The following is a 14,020-nucleotide window of genomic DNA, read 5'->3' on the forward strand; positions in this document are numbered from 1 at the left end:
TGACATGCTTATCTGTTTTGTGTGTGTTGAGTTTGAGGAATTCTTTCTAGATCGTGGATACCAGCCCTTTGATTGTACTGTCATTGTAAATATCTTCTCCCATTCTGTGGGTTGCCTCTTTGTTTTGTTGACTGTTTCCTTTACTGTGCAGAAGCTTTTGATCTTGATGAAGTCCCAAAAGTTAATTTTTGCTTCTGTTTCTTTTGGGTTTGTTAATATATCTTGAAAAAAGTTGCTGTGTCTGACTTTGAAGTGTTTTTTTTCTGTGTTCTCCTCTAGTTTCTGATGGGTTCCTGCCTCATGTTGAGGTCTTTTATCCAATTCGAGATTATCTTTGTGTCTAGTGTAAGAGAAAGGAGGAATTCTCTCATTCTTCTGTATTTAGCTGTCCTATTTTTCCAGCACTATTCATTGAAGTGACGGTCTTTTTTCCACTGTATATCTTTTCCTGCTTTGTCAAAGACTATTTCACAATAGAGTTGAAGGTCCATATCTGGGATCTCTATTCTGTTCCACATGTCTATGTGTCTGTTTTTATGCCAGTACCATGTTATCTTGGTGATCACAACTTTGTAGTAAAGCTTTAAATCAGGCAATGTGATGCTGCCAGTTTTGTTTTTATTTTTCAACATTTCCTTTGCAATTCAGGGTCTCTTCTGATTCCATACATGTTTTAGGATTATTTGCTCCAGCTCTTTGAAAAATGCCAATGTAATTTTTATCAGAATGGCACTGAAAGTACATATTTCTCTAGGCCAAATGGACATTTTAACAACGTTCATTCTTTTGATCCAAGAGCATGGAACAGTCTTCCATCTTTTTGTTTCTTCTTCAGTTTCTTTCATGAGTGTTCTGTAGTTCCTCAACTACATATCCTTTACCTCTTTGGTTAGGTTTATTCTCAGGTATCTTATGGTTGTACTATAGTAAATGGAATCAATTCTCTAATTTCCCTTTCCATGTTTTCATTGTTAATGTATAAGAAAGCAATGGATTTCTGTACATTGACTTTGTATCCTGCCACATTACTGAATTGTTGTGTGAGTTCTAGTAGTTTGGGGGTGGAGTCTTTTGGGTAATCCATATAAAGTATGCTGTCATCTGCGAAGAAAGAGAGTTTGACTTCCTCATTTCCAATACATTTCATTTCTCTTTGTTGTCTGATTGCTGTTGCTAGGACTTCTTATACTTTGTTGGACAAGAGTGGTGAGAGTGGGAATCCTTGTCATGTTCCTGATCTCAAAGGAAAGGTTGTCAGCTTTTCCCATTGAGGATGATATTTTCTGTGGATATATCCACAGAGAATCATCATTGAGGATGATAATCTCTCTTCATGGAGAGATTTTATGAAGTTGAGCAATGTTCCCTCTATCCCTATACTTTGAAGTGTTTTAATCATGAATGGATGTTGTATCTTGTCAAATACATTTTCTGAATCAATTTAGATGACCATGTGTTTTTTTTCTCTTCTCTATTGATTTGTTGTATCACATTGATCAATTTGCTAATGTTGAACCTCTCTAGCACCCATGGATAAATCCCACCTGGTCATGGTGGATAACATTTTATTTTTTTGCATTCTCTTCAGCTAATTTTATTTATTTATTTATATTTTTTTCACTTGCATATTTTATTTTATTTATTTTTAAAATTTATTTCTTATTTTCAGCATAACAGTATTCATTATTTTTGCACCACACCCAGTGCTCCATGCATTCTGTGCCCTCTATAATACCCACAACCTAATACCCCGACCTCCCACCCCCTGCCCCTTCAAAACCCTCAGATTGTTTTCCAGAGTCCATAGTCTCTCAAGGTTCACCTCCCCTTCCAACTCCCAACTCCCTTCTCCTCTCTATCTCCCCATGTCCTCCATGCTATTTGTTATGCTCCACAAATAAGTGAAACCATATGATAATTGACTCTCTCTGCTTGACTGATTTCACTCAGCATAATCTCTTCCAGTCCCGTCCATGTTGCTACAAAAGTTGGGTATTCGTCCTTTCTGATGGAGACATAATACTCCATAGTGTGTATGGACCACATCTTCCTTATCCATTCATCCATTGAAGGCCATCTTGGTTCTTTCCAGTTTGGCGATAGTGGCCATTGCTGCTATAGACATTGGGGTACAGATGGCCCTTCTTTTCACTACATCTATATCTTTGGGGTAAACACCCAAGAGTGCAATCGCAGGGTCATAGGGAAGTTCTATTTTGAATTTCTTGAGGAATCTCCACACTGTTCTACAAAGAGGCTGGACCAACTTGCATTACCACCAACAGTAACTGTTTAATATACTGTTGGATCCTATTAGCTAGGATGTTGTTGAGAATATTAGCATCCATATTCATCAGGGATATTCATCTGAAATTTGCCTTTTTGGTCTGGTCTTTGCCTGTTTTGGGGATCAGAGTAATGTTGGCTTCGTCCTGCTTTGAATTTTTAAACAATTTCTGGAGAATATGTATTATTTCTCTTTTGAAAGTTTGGTAGAATTCCCTAGGGAATCCTTGAGGGCCTGGGCTCTCATTTTTTGGGAGGTTTTAGATCACTTCTTCAATCTCGTGGCTAGATATTGATCTATTCAGGTTGTCAGTTTCTTCCTGGGTCAATTTTGGGAGTTTATGATTTTCCAGGAATTCATCCATTTCATCTAGTTTGCTTAACCTATTGGTATGTAAGTGTTCATAATAATTTCTGATGATTGTTTCTATTACCTTGGTGTTTGTTGTGATCTCTCTTTTCATTCATAATTTTATTAATTTGGGCCTTCTCTCTTTTCTTTTGGATTAGTGTGGCCAATGGTTTATCGATCTTATTGATTCTTTCAAAAAATCAGCATCTAGTTTCATTGATGTGTTCTACTGTACCTCTAGTTTCTATCTCATATCTCTGCTTTAGTTTTGATGATTTTCCTTCTTGTGTGTGGAGTTGGTTTAATTTGTTGTTGATTCTCCAGTTCTTTAAGGTGGAAAGGCAGCTGGTGTATTCTGGATTTTTTTTTTTATTTTTTGAGGGAGGCTTGGATGCCTATGTATTTCCTCCTTAGGACTGCCTTTGCTGTATCCCATAGGTTTTGGACTGAAGTGTTTTCATTCTCATTGGTTTCAATGAATTATTTAAGTTCTTCTTTGATTTCCTGGTTGACCCAAGCATTCTTAAGCAAGGTGGTCTTTAGCTTCATGGTGCTTGAATTCCTTCCAAAACTTTCCTTGTTGTTGAGCTCCAGTTTCAAAGCACTGTGATTTGGGAATATTCATGGAATAATCTCAATATCAATCTTTTGGCATCAATTGAGTCCTGATTTCTGACCCAGTATGTGGTCTATTCTGGAGAAGGTTCCACGTGCACTTGAGAAGAACTAGTATTCTGTTGTTTTAGGGTGGAATGTTCTGTAAATATCTATGAGGTCCATCTGTTCCCATGTGTCATTCAATGCTCTTGTTTCTTTATTGATTTTATGCTTTGATGATCTGTCTGTTACTGAGAGTGGTGTGCTAAAATCTCCTACTGTTAATACATTCATATCAATATGACTCTTTATCTTGATTAACAGTTTTATGAAATTGGCTGCTCCCATATTGGGAGCATAAGTATTTACAATTGTTAGATCTTCTTGGTGGATCGTTCCTTTAAGAATTACGTTGTGTCCTTCTATATCTCTGACTATAGTCTTTAGTTTAATATTTATTTTATCTGATATAAGAATCGCTATCCAAGCCTTCTTTTGAGGCCTATTGGCATAAAAGATGCTTCTCAATCCCTTCACTTTCAGTGTGGATGCAACCTGTGGTTCAAAATGGGTCTCTTGTAGACAACATACACACGGGTCCTGTTGTTTAATCCAATCTGCAACCCTGTGCCATTTAATGGGCATGTTTAGGATATTTATATTGAGAGTGATTATTGAGAGATATATTTTTATTGATATCATGTTACTGTGAAATCTTTGTTTCTATAGATTTTCTCCATACATTTCTGTTTAATGATATTATTAGGTATTTTCCTCTTTTGTAGAACCCCCCTTAATACTTCTTGTAGTGCTGGCTTGGTGGTCACATACTCTTTTATTCCTTGCCAGTCTTGGAAACTCCTTCTCTCCATCCATTTTGAATATCAGTCTTGCTGGATAAAGTATTCTTGGCTCCATGTTATTTTTATTTAGTTCTCTGAATACATCTTGCCAGCCCTTTCTGGCTTGCCAGGTTTCTGTGGACAGGTCTCACGTTATTCTGATGGGGTTTCCTCTGTACACAAGGGATCTCTATCCCCTAACTGCTTTCAAGAGCTCTTGTCTAAAATTATGATTCTTCATTTTCACAGTCAGATGTCTTGAAGTCTTTCTAGATTCTATGATCTTTGGGGCAGCCCTTTCTGCCTCTAATACACTAATGCTGGTTCCAATCTCCAAATTGGGAAAATTTTCATGGAGAGTTTGTTCAATTATATGCTCAAGTCTTCTTTCTTTCTCCTCCCCCTCAGGGATTCTGATAATTCTGACATTGGAAGGTTTCATGGTGTCATTTATCTCCCTAATTGTGTTTTCATGGCTTCTAAGTTGTTTGTTCCAGGCTTCCACTTGATCCTTTTTCTCTATCAGTTTGTCCTCCAGATCACTAATTCTATCTTCTGCCTCAGTTACCCTAGCTTTTAGAGAATTTAGATTAGATTAGAACTCATTAAGAGCATTGTCAACATCATCCTGGTTGCTCTCACTTCTGCCCTAATAAATTCCATTTTTTTCACTAAAGGCTTTCTCCAAGCTAGCTATTGCCTGGATAATTGTTAGCCTGAATTTACTTTCTGATATACCGTTTATATCCATACCCAATAGCTCTGATGGAGAGGGCACATTCTCTGAATTATTCCTCTGTTGGGCATTCCTTCTCTTAGACCTCTTGGTGAAAGATGGCTGAAGGGATGTGTAGCTGAATGTATCAACACTGGTGCGGGCAAGTTTCACTTTGGAATGCTTCTGAGCAATCAGGAGTCCCGACCAAAAAGAAAGAAAAAATAAAGAGAGAAAGAGAGAGAGAGAGAAAAGAGAAGAATCAGCCTGAATGGGCCCCCATGCCACTTCCTGACAGCACAAGGGAGAAGAATGAGGCACAACCAAGTCATCTGCAAGAGAAAGGGAGCAGGGAACAACAGCAGAAAATGCTGTTGCCCTGAACAACTCTTCTGTCCCACTTATATTAGATATTGACAGTAAGGAACAGGAGAGCTGAAGAAGGCCCATCATTAGTCATATGCCTTGTAGATAAATAAGAAGGAAGGCAAAATATGTTTGGCCATGCATTGTAAAGTTTATAGTTGAGCAAGCACATTCAAGGGACTTATATAATTAGCCACAAGTGCTCTCAGAGGAGAAAGGGGAGATGACAGAAAAATGAAGCAGTCAGCAATCTGCCCTGAGCTAGCCGGGCATCCCCAGATACTCAGCTGCAGGGCTGTATATCGTCCTCTCCCCCAGAGGCCTGTTGTCAGTGTGTGTGTGTGTGTGTGTGTGTGTGTGTGTGTGTGTGTTTAAGGCTATATCTAAATGTGCTTGGTAACTAGTAAAATTTCCCATGGGTTATATTTTAAGTAATACATTGTTCTGAGGGACAGTTACACCTGCAAGGTAAGATTTATTAAAATATATGATCAAAAACAGACAAACAAAAAGATCAACAAAAGTAAATGACAAGAAGAAGAAGAAGAAGAAGAAGAAGAAGGAGGAGGAGGAGGAGGAGGAGGAGGAGGAGGAGGAGGAGGAGGAGGAGGAGGAGGAGGAGGAGGAGAGGAGGAATAACCTAGCCAAAAGGAACCCCAAGTATAGGATTTATATACTACCGGAACAAAAACAAATACACAGAAACACTGACAAATGATAAAGATGGGAGGGTCGTTATAAATTCTGAGTGTGGGAGAGGAAGTTTATTTTGATTCTTCCAGGATGTTTCTTGATATATTTATTAAAGGACTCAACTTCCCTGAGATAAAGAGGGATTAAAACTGGTTTATATATAGGGGCAGTATTGACTGGGGAAAGAGGTTTACCTTAAAGTTTATCGCTTTGGGAGGTTTTTGACCAGAGCTTCTAATCTCGTTACTAGATATTGGTCTATTCAGGTTGTCAATTTCTTCCTGATTCTGTTTTGGAAGTTTATAGGTTTCCAAGAATGCATTCATTTCTTCTAGGTTGCTTAATTATTGTTATATAACTGCTGATAATACTTTCTGATGATTGTTTCTATTTCCTTGGTGTTAGTCATGATCGCTCCCTTTTCATTAATAATTTTATCAATTTGGGTCCTCTCTCTTTTCTTTCTTATTAGTTTACCCAGTGGTTTATTGATCTTATTGATTCTTTCAAAAGCCCAGCTTCTAGTTTCATTGATGTGTTCTACTGTATCTCTGGTTTCTATCTCATTGATCTCTGCTCTAGTCTTGGTTTTTTCCTTTCTTGTGTGTGGAGTTGGCTTAATTTGTTGTTGATTCTCCATTTCAATACAGCTGTTGTATTCTGGACTTTTCAGTTTCTTTGAAGGAGGCTTGGATGGCTATGTATTTCTCCCTTAGGACTTCCTTTGTTGTATCCTATAGGTTTTGGACCAAAGCATCTTCATTCTCATTGGTTTCCATGAACTGTTTACGTTCTTTAATTTCCTGGTTCACCAAAACATTCATAAACAAGGTGGTCTTCAGCTTCCAGGTGTTCGAATTCCTTCCAAACTTTTTCTTGTCATTGAGTTCCAGTTTCAAAGCATTGTGCTTTGAGAATATGCAGGGAAAAATCTCGATCTTTTGGTATAATTTGATCCCTGATTTGTGATCCAGTTTGTGGTCTATTCTCAGGAAAGTTCTGTGTGCACTTGAGAAGAATGAGTGTTCTGTTGTTTTAGTGTTGAATATTCTGTATATATTTATGAGGTCCATCTGGTCCAATGGGTCATTCAAGGGTCTTGTTTCTCTATTGATTTTCTGCTGAGATGATCTGTCTTGCTGAGAGTGATGTGTTAAAATCCCCTAAAATCAATGTGTTTATATCAATATTGCTCTTTAGTTTGATTAACAGTTGGCTTATGTAGTTGGCTATTCCCATATTGGGAGCATAAATATTTACTTTTATTAGGTCTTCATGGTGGAAAGACCCTTTAAGAATTATGTAGTGTCCTTCTGTATCTCTGTCTACAGTCTTCATCTTTAAATATAATTTATCTGATATGAGAATCACTACCCCAACTTTCTTTTGAGGTCCGTTGGCATGAAAGATGCTTCTCCATCCCTTCACTTTCAGTCTGGATGTACCTTTAGCTTCAACATGGTCTTTTGTAGACAATGTATGGGCGGGTACTTTCTTTTTATGCAGTCTGCAATGTTGTGCCATTTAATGGGAGCATTTAGGCCTTTTACATTGAGGGTCATTATTGAAAGGTAAGTTTTTATTGACATCATTTTGCCTGTGAAGTCCTTGTTTCTACAGATTGTGTCTCTGTACGTTTCTGTTCTATGTCACTTTGGGGTTTTTCCTTCATTTATAGAACCCCCCCCCCTTAATATTTCTTATAGTGCTGGCTTGGTGGTCATATACTCTTTTAAACTTTGGCAATCAGAGAAGCTCTTTATCTCTCCATCCATTTTGAATGTCAGCCTTGCTGGATAAAGTGTTTTTGATGATATGTTCTTTTCACTTAGTGCCCTGAATATATCTTGTCAGTCCTTTATGACTTGCCAGGGTTCAGTGGACAGGTTTGATGTTATTCTGATAGGCCTTCCTCTGTACATACAGAATCTCTTCTCCCTAGTTGCCCTTAGGATCTCTTATCTAAAATTATGTTTCATGAATTCCACAATTGTTTGGAGGTCTTTCTAGATTTGTTCATCGTGGGGTTTCTTTTCTGCCTCTAGGTCATAAATGCTTGTTCCATTCCCCAGACCAGGCGAATTTTCATCCATAATTTGTTTTACTATATTCTATTCTTCTCTCTTTCTCCACTCCTCAGGGATCCCAATAATTCTGACTTTGGAACATTTCATGGTATCATTTATTTCCCTAATACTGTTTTCATGATTTCTAATCTGTTTGTTCCAACCCTTCTCCTACTCATTCTTCTCTATCAGTTTGTTTCCTAGATCACTAACTCTATCTTCTGCCTCAGTTATGTTAGCTGTTAGAGTATTTAGATTAGATTGGATATCACTGATAGCATTTTTTAGTACTTCCAGATCAGCTCTCACTTCCATCCTTAGAGTTCATATGTTGTCACTAACGGTCTTCTCCAATCTAACCATTGCCTGTATAATTGATATTGTGAATCCTTTTCCAACATATTGTTTATGTCCATATTCTATAGTTCTGTCGCAGAGGGCACAGTCTCTGAATTTTTTCCTCTGTTGGGTGTTCCTCCTTTTACTCATTTTGATGAGAGGTCATTGAGAGGATGTATAGCTGAATATATGGACCACCGCATAGGCAAGTTGCACCCTGGAATGTTTCAGAGCAATTGGAAGTTACCACAAAAAAAGAAAGAACAAAGGAAAAAAAATAGAGAGAAAAATAAAGAAAAGAGAGAAACCCAACCAAAATGAGCCCCAAATGTAAGGTTTATAAGGTACATAAACAAAAACAAACAAACAAAATGATATAAAGAAGTCAAAGACAAGAAAAAATAAAAAAGAAAAACCCAACCAAATTGAACCCCAAGAATAACATTTATATGGTACAAAAACAAAGCCAAATAACACAGAAACACTTAAAGAACAATATGTTGGGGAGATGGTTATAGACCCTCTATTTGGGTGAGGATGGTTATTCTGGTTTGTCATGGAAGAATATTGTTATCTTTGTTAAATGACTCAACTTTACAGAGATATAAGGAAATTAAAACTGGTTTATCTATAGGGATAGTATTGAATAGGGAAAAGAGGATTATCTTGAAGCTTATATCTATATGTATTTTTAAAAAGAAAAGAAAAATAAACACAGTTATATGTATGAAAAAGTTCAAATTAAAAGTTATTATGGAAGAGATTATGCTGAGTGAAAAAAGTCAAGCAGAGAGAGTCAATTATCATATGGTTTCACTTATTTGTGGAGCATAACAAATAGCATGGAGGACATGGGGAGATGGAGAGGAGAAGGGAGTTGAGGGAAATTGGAAGGGGAGGTGAACCATGAGAGACTGTGGACTCTGAAAAACAACCTGAGGGTTTTGAAGGGGCAGGGGTTGGGAGGTCATGGTACAAGGTTGTGGGTATTATAGAGGGCAAAGATTTCATGGAGCTTTGGGTGTGGTGCAAAAACAATGAATACTGTTACACTGAAAATTTTTTTTAAAGTTATTATGGAATATGTTGTATTAAACCCTTAGTTGTAATGGTAAGTAGGTAAAAAAAATAAGAATGGTGAGAAAAAATTAAAAAAATAAAAGAAAAATGTTGCATCTATGAATTACACAGGTTTGGGAGCAATACTGGGAGCTTAATATATTGTTTTCCCCTAATGTTGGGGTTTTACAGTTTTATGGGAACTCTGTGGTAGTTGTCCTCTTGTTCTTTTGGCTTGTCTTCTGGGGGAAGGGGCCTGCAGCATTGTATTTAGGTGAGTCCTGCTTGGGATGAGTCACCCTGCTCCCATCAAGGAGCTTGGCTCCGTGGAAACAGGTTTTTCAGGCTTTTCCTATCTGGAGGTTTTGGTCTTTGGTGTCTTTTCAGTTTTTCAGAGTGTCATAACAAAGAATTTGTCTGAACTCTGACCTCAGCCAAATAAAGAAGCCTCAGTCTTCTTCCCTTTTGGTGTCCAGAACACAAAGACTCCCCCTCTGTAAACTCTGTTGAACATTGCAGCCTCCCACAGGTGATGTGCACCCCCAGCCACTGTCTCAGGGTTTGCTTGAGGCCCCCACTTGTCTCTGAACCCCATTCCACTAAAACCATGAACTGTATTTGTCTGGGGGAGTCCAAACCTGGGTGACCACCATTGCCTGAACTGCTGTCTGGGTTCCATGTCCACACCTGGTATGCTCACACCTAGCAGAGGCACAGGCCATGGAAGGATGTATGCCAAGGGATCCTGATAAGAGTTTGCAACATGTTCTTTCAAGCATGAGTGGGAGTACGCTCAGACCTCATGGTCGCGTGGGCCATGGAAGGCTGTGGTCTGAAGGATCCCAACTTGTGTTCACATCAGGATCTCTCAGGCATGTGCAGGAGTGTGCCCAGCCCAAATAGTGATGCAAGAAGTTGAAAGCTGTGGACTCAAGGACCACAGACTGGACACCACCCCACCAGACTGTCTCTGGCATGGGTGGTTCCCAGCAGTGATCATCCTGGGTCTATGGGCTTGGGCCCATGGCCATGACCACCCAATTCCACCAGTTGCCCCTTAAAAAACTATTGCTCTTTTTGAGTGCTTTTCAAAAAAAAATATTTATTTGAAAGACAGAGACGACAAGTAGATAGAGAGGCAGGCAGAGAGAGAGAGAGAGAGGATGAAGTGGGATCCCTGCTGAGCAGAGATCCTGATGTGGGGTTCAATCCCAGGACCCTGGGATCATGACCTGAGCCAAAGGCCGAGGCTTTAACCCACTGAGCCATTCGGGTGCCCCTTTTTGAGTGCTTCTAACCAGAGTCTAAGTTAATGCTGGTCCCCAATTACAGGGCACTTTTGTATTGGGGTATTACTTTCCAATAGCTCATTTCTGGTGGCTCCCTTCCCCATCTTTTATCCTCCAATATCAGTCTGAGCATTCCCACTCCATATTACCTGTCCACTGAAGTCTTCTGCCCAATAGAGATCCAGAAGTGTATAATCTTACATTTCAGGCTGATTTCATGGGTGTTCAGAGTGTTCTGGTAACTATTTAGCTAAATTTGGGGGAGCTATTGAAACAGGGTCTCCTATTTCTTCACCATCTTGCCCCTCAACCTGGATTAAATCCTTTCATGTGCTGTATGCCACCAAGGCTATTTCCAGACAGTGTAAATATATATATAAAGTTTATATTTAAAATCTCTTTCATTATCATACAGTGTAATATTAATTTCAGATATACAATATAGTGTTTCAGCAGTTCCACATAATCCCTGCTGTTCATCACAAGTGCACTCCCTATTCCCCAAAACTTATTTAGCCCATGCCTCTACCTGCTTCTTCTCTGGTAATCCTGTTTGTTCTCTATAGTTAATAGTCTGTTTCTTGGTTTGCCTCTCTCTCTTTTTGTACCTTTTCTCATTTGTTTTGTTTATTAAATTCTACATATTAGTGAACCCAGATGGTATTTGTATTTCTCTGACTGATTTATTTCATTTAGGATAATACAGTCTAGCTCTATCCATGTTGATACAAATGTCAAAATTCTGTTCTTTTTAAAAAAAAATTATTTTCAGCAAAACAGTATTCATTGTTTTTGCACCACACCCAGTGCTCCATGCAATCTGTGCCCTATCTAATACCCACCAACTGGTTCCCCAACCTCCCACCCCTGCCGCTTCAAAACCCTCAGGTTGTTTTTCAGAGTCCATAGTCTCTCATGGTTCACTTCCCCTTCCAATTTCCCTCAACTCCCTTCTCTTCTCCATCTCCCCTTGTCCTCCATGCTATTTGTTATGCTCCACAAATAAGTGAAACCATATGATAATTGGCACTCTCTGCTTGACTTATTTCCCTTAACATAATCTCTTCCAGTCCCGTCCATGTTGCTACAAAAGTTGGGTATTCCTCCTTTCTGATGGTGGCATCATACTCCAGAGTGTATATGGACCACATCTTCTTTATTCATTCGTCTGTTGAAGGGCATCTTCGTTCTTTCCACAGTTTGGCGACCGTGGCATTTGCTGCTATAAACATTGGGATACATATGGCCCTTATTTTCACTACATCTGTATCATTGGGGTAAATACCCAGTAGTGCAAAGGCAGGGTCAAAGGGAAGCTCTATTTATAATTTCTTGAGGAATCTCCACACTGTTCTTCAAAGTGGCGGCACCAACTTGCATTCCCATCAGCAGTGGAAGAGGGTTCTCCTTTCTGCACATCCTCTCCAATGCACGTTGTTTCCTGTCTTACTAATTTTGGCCATTCTAACTGGTGTAAAGTGGTATCTCAATGTGGTTTTAATTTGAATCTCCCTGATGGCTCCTGATGATGGACATTTTTTCATTTGTCTGATAGCCACTTGTATGTCTTCATTGTAGAAGTGTCTGTTCATATCTTCTGCCCATTTTTTTTTTTATATGATTGCCTGTTTTGTGTGTGTTGAGTTTGAGGAGTTCTTTATAGATCCTGTATATCAACGTTTTGTCTGTACTGTCACTTGCAAATATCTTATCCCATTCCGTGGGTTGCCTCCTCGATTTTTTGACTTTATCCTTTGCTGTGCAGAAGCTTTTGATCTGGATGAAGTCCCAAAAGTTCATCTTTGCTTTTGTTTCCTTTGCCTTTGGAGACATATCTTGAAAGAAGTTGCTGTGGCTGATATTGAAGAGGTTACTGCTGATGTTCTCCTCTAGCATTTTGATGGATTCCTGTCTCACATTGAGGTATTTTATCCATTTTGAGTTTATCATTGTGTACGGTATAAGAGAATGGTCGAGTTTCATTCTTCTACATATATCTGTCCAGTTTTCCCAATAATCATCAGAAGTTATTATCAACAGTTATGTGACAATAAGCTAAGCAACCTAGATGAAATGGATGCATTCCTGGAAAACTATGAATTCCCAAAATTGAACCAGGAAGAAATTGACAACCTGAATAGAGCAATATCTAGTAACAGGATTGAAGCAGTGATCAAAAACCTCTCAAAAAACAAGATCCAGGACCTGATGGACTCCCTGGGTAATTCTACCAAACTTTCAAAGAAGAAATAACACCTATTCTCCTGAAGCTGTTTCAAAAAATTGAAGCAGAAGGAAAACAACTTCCAGACTCTTTCTATGAATCCAGAATTACCCTGATCTCCAAACCTGGAAAAGACCCTTCCAGAAAGGAGAATTTCAGACCAATATCCCTGATGAATATGGATGCTAATATTCTCAACAAGATCCTAGCCAACAGGATCCAACAGCACATTAAACAGATTATCAACCACGACCAGGTGGGATTCATCCCTGGGTTACAAGGATGGTTCAACATTCACAAATCAATCAATGTGTTACAACAAATTAATTAGAGAAGAGAGAAGAACCACATGGTCCTCTCAATTGATGCAGAAAAAGCATTTGACAAAATCCAGCAACCGTTCCTGATTAAAACGCTTCAAAGTATAGGGATGGAGGAAACATTCCTGAACTTCATCAAATCTGTCTATGAAAGACCCACAGCAAATATCATCCTCAATGGGAAAAAGCTCGCAGCCTTCCCATTGAGATCAGGAACACGACAAGGAAGCCCACTCTCACCACCCTTGTTCAACATAGTATTAGAAGTCCTAGCAACAGCAATCAGACAACAAAGAGAAATAAAAGGTATCCAAATTGGCTATGAAGAAGTCAAACTCTCTCTTCGCAGATGACATAATTCTTTATATGGAAAACCCAAAAGACTCCATCCCCAAACTACTAGAACTCATACAGCAATTCAGCAACGTGGCAGGATACAAAGTCAGTGTACAGAAATCAGTGGCTTTCTTATACAGTAACAATGAAAATACAGAAAGGGAAATTAGAGAATCGTTTCCATTTACTACAGCACCAAGAACCATAAGATACCTGGAAATAACCCTAACCAAAGAGGTAAAGGATCTGTACTCGAGGAACTACAGAACACTCATGAAAGAAATTGAAGGAGACAAAAAAAGATGGGAGACCATTCCATGCTCTTGGATAAGAAGAATAAACATTGTTAAAATGTCTATACTGCCTAGAGCAATCTATACTTTTAATGCTATTCCGATCAAAATTCCAGTGGTATTTTTCAAAGAGCTGGAGCAAATAATCCTAAAATTTGTATGGAATCATAAGAGATCCTGAATCACTAAGGAAATGTTGAAAAACAAAAATACAACTGGGGCATCACATTACCTGATTTCAAG

General features: G+C 38.6%; 1 long non-coding RNA gene across 1 annotated transcript; it reads right to left on the bottom strand.

Moving 5' to 3' along the window:
- Nucleotides 1-272: 272 nt before the first annotated feature.
- On the bottom strand, nucleotides 273-12,607 carry LOC116591972. The gene is made up of 3 exons (XR_004286257.1): nucleotides 12,562-12,607; nucleotides 11,867-11,868; nucleotides 273-340 (listed from the first exon to the last, which is right to left on the bottom strand). It is a non-coding gene; the product is annotated as an uncharacterized LOC116591972 (long non-coding RNA).
- Nucleotides 12,608-14,020: the final 1,413 nt, after the last annotated feature.

This window comes from Mustela erminea, chromosome 5 (genome assembly GCF_009829155.1).
Source record: "Mustela erminea isolate mMusErm1 chromosome 5, mMusErm1.Pri, whole genome shotgun sequence".
NCBI lineage: Eukaryota > Metazoa > Chordata > Mammalia > Carnivora > Mustelidae > Mustela > Mustela erminea.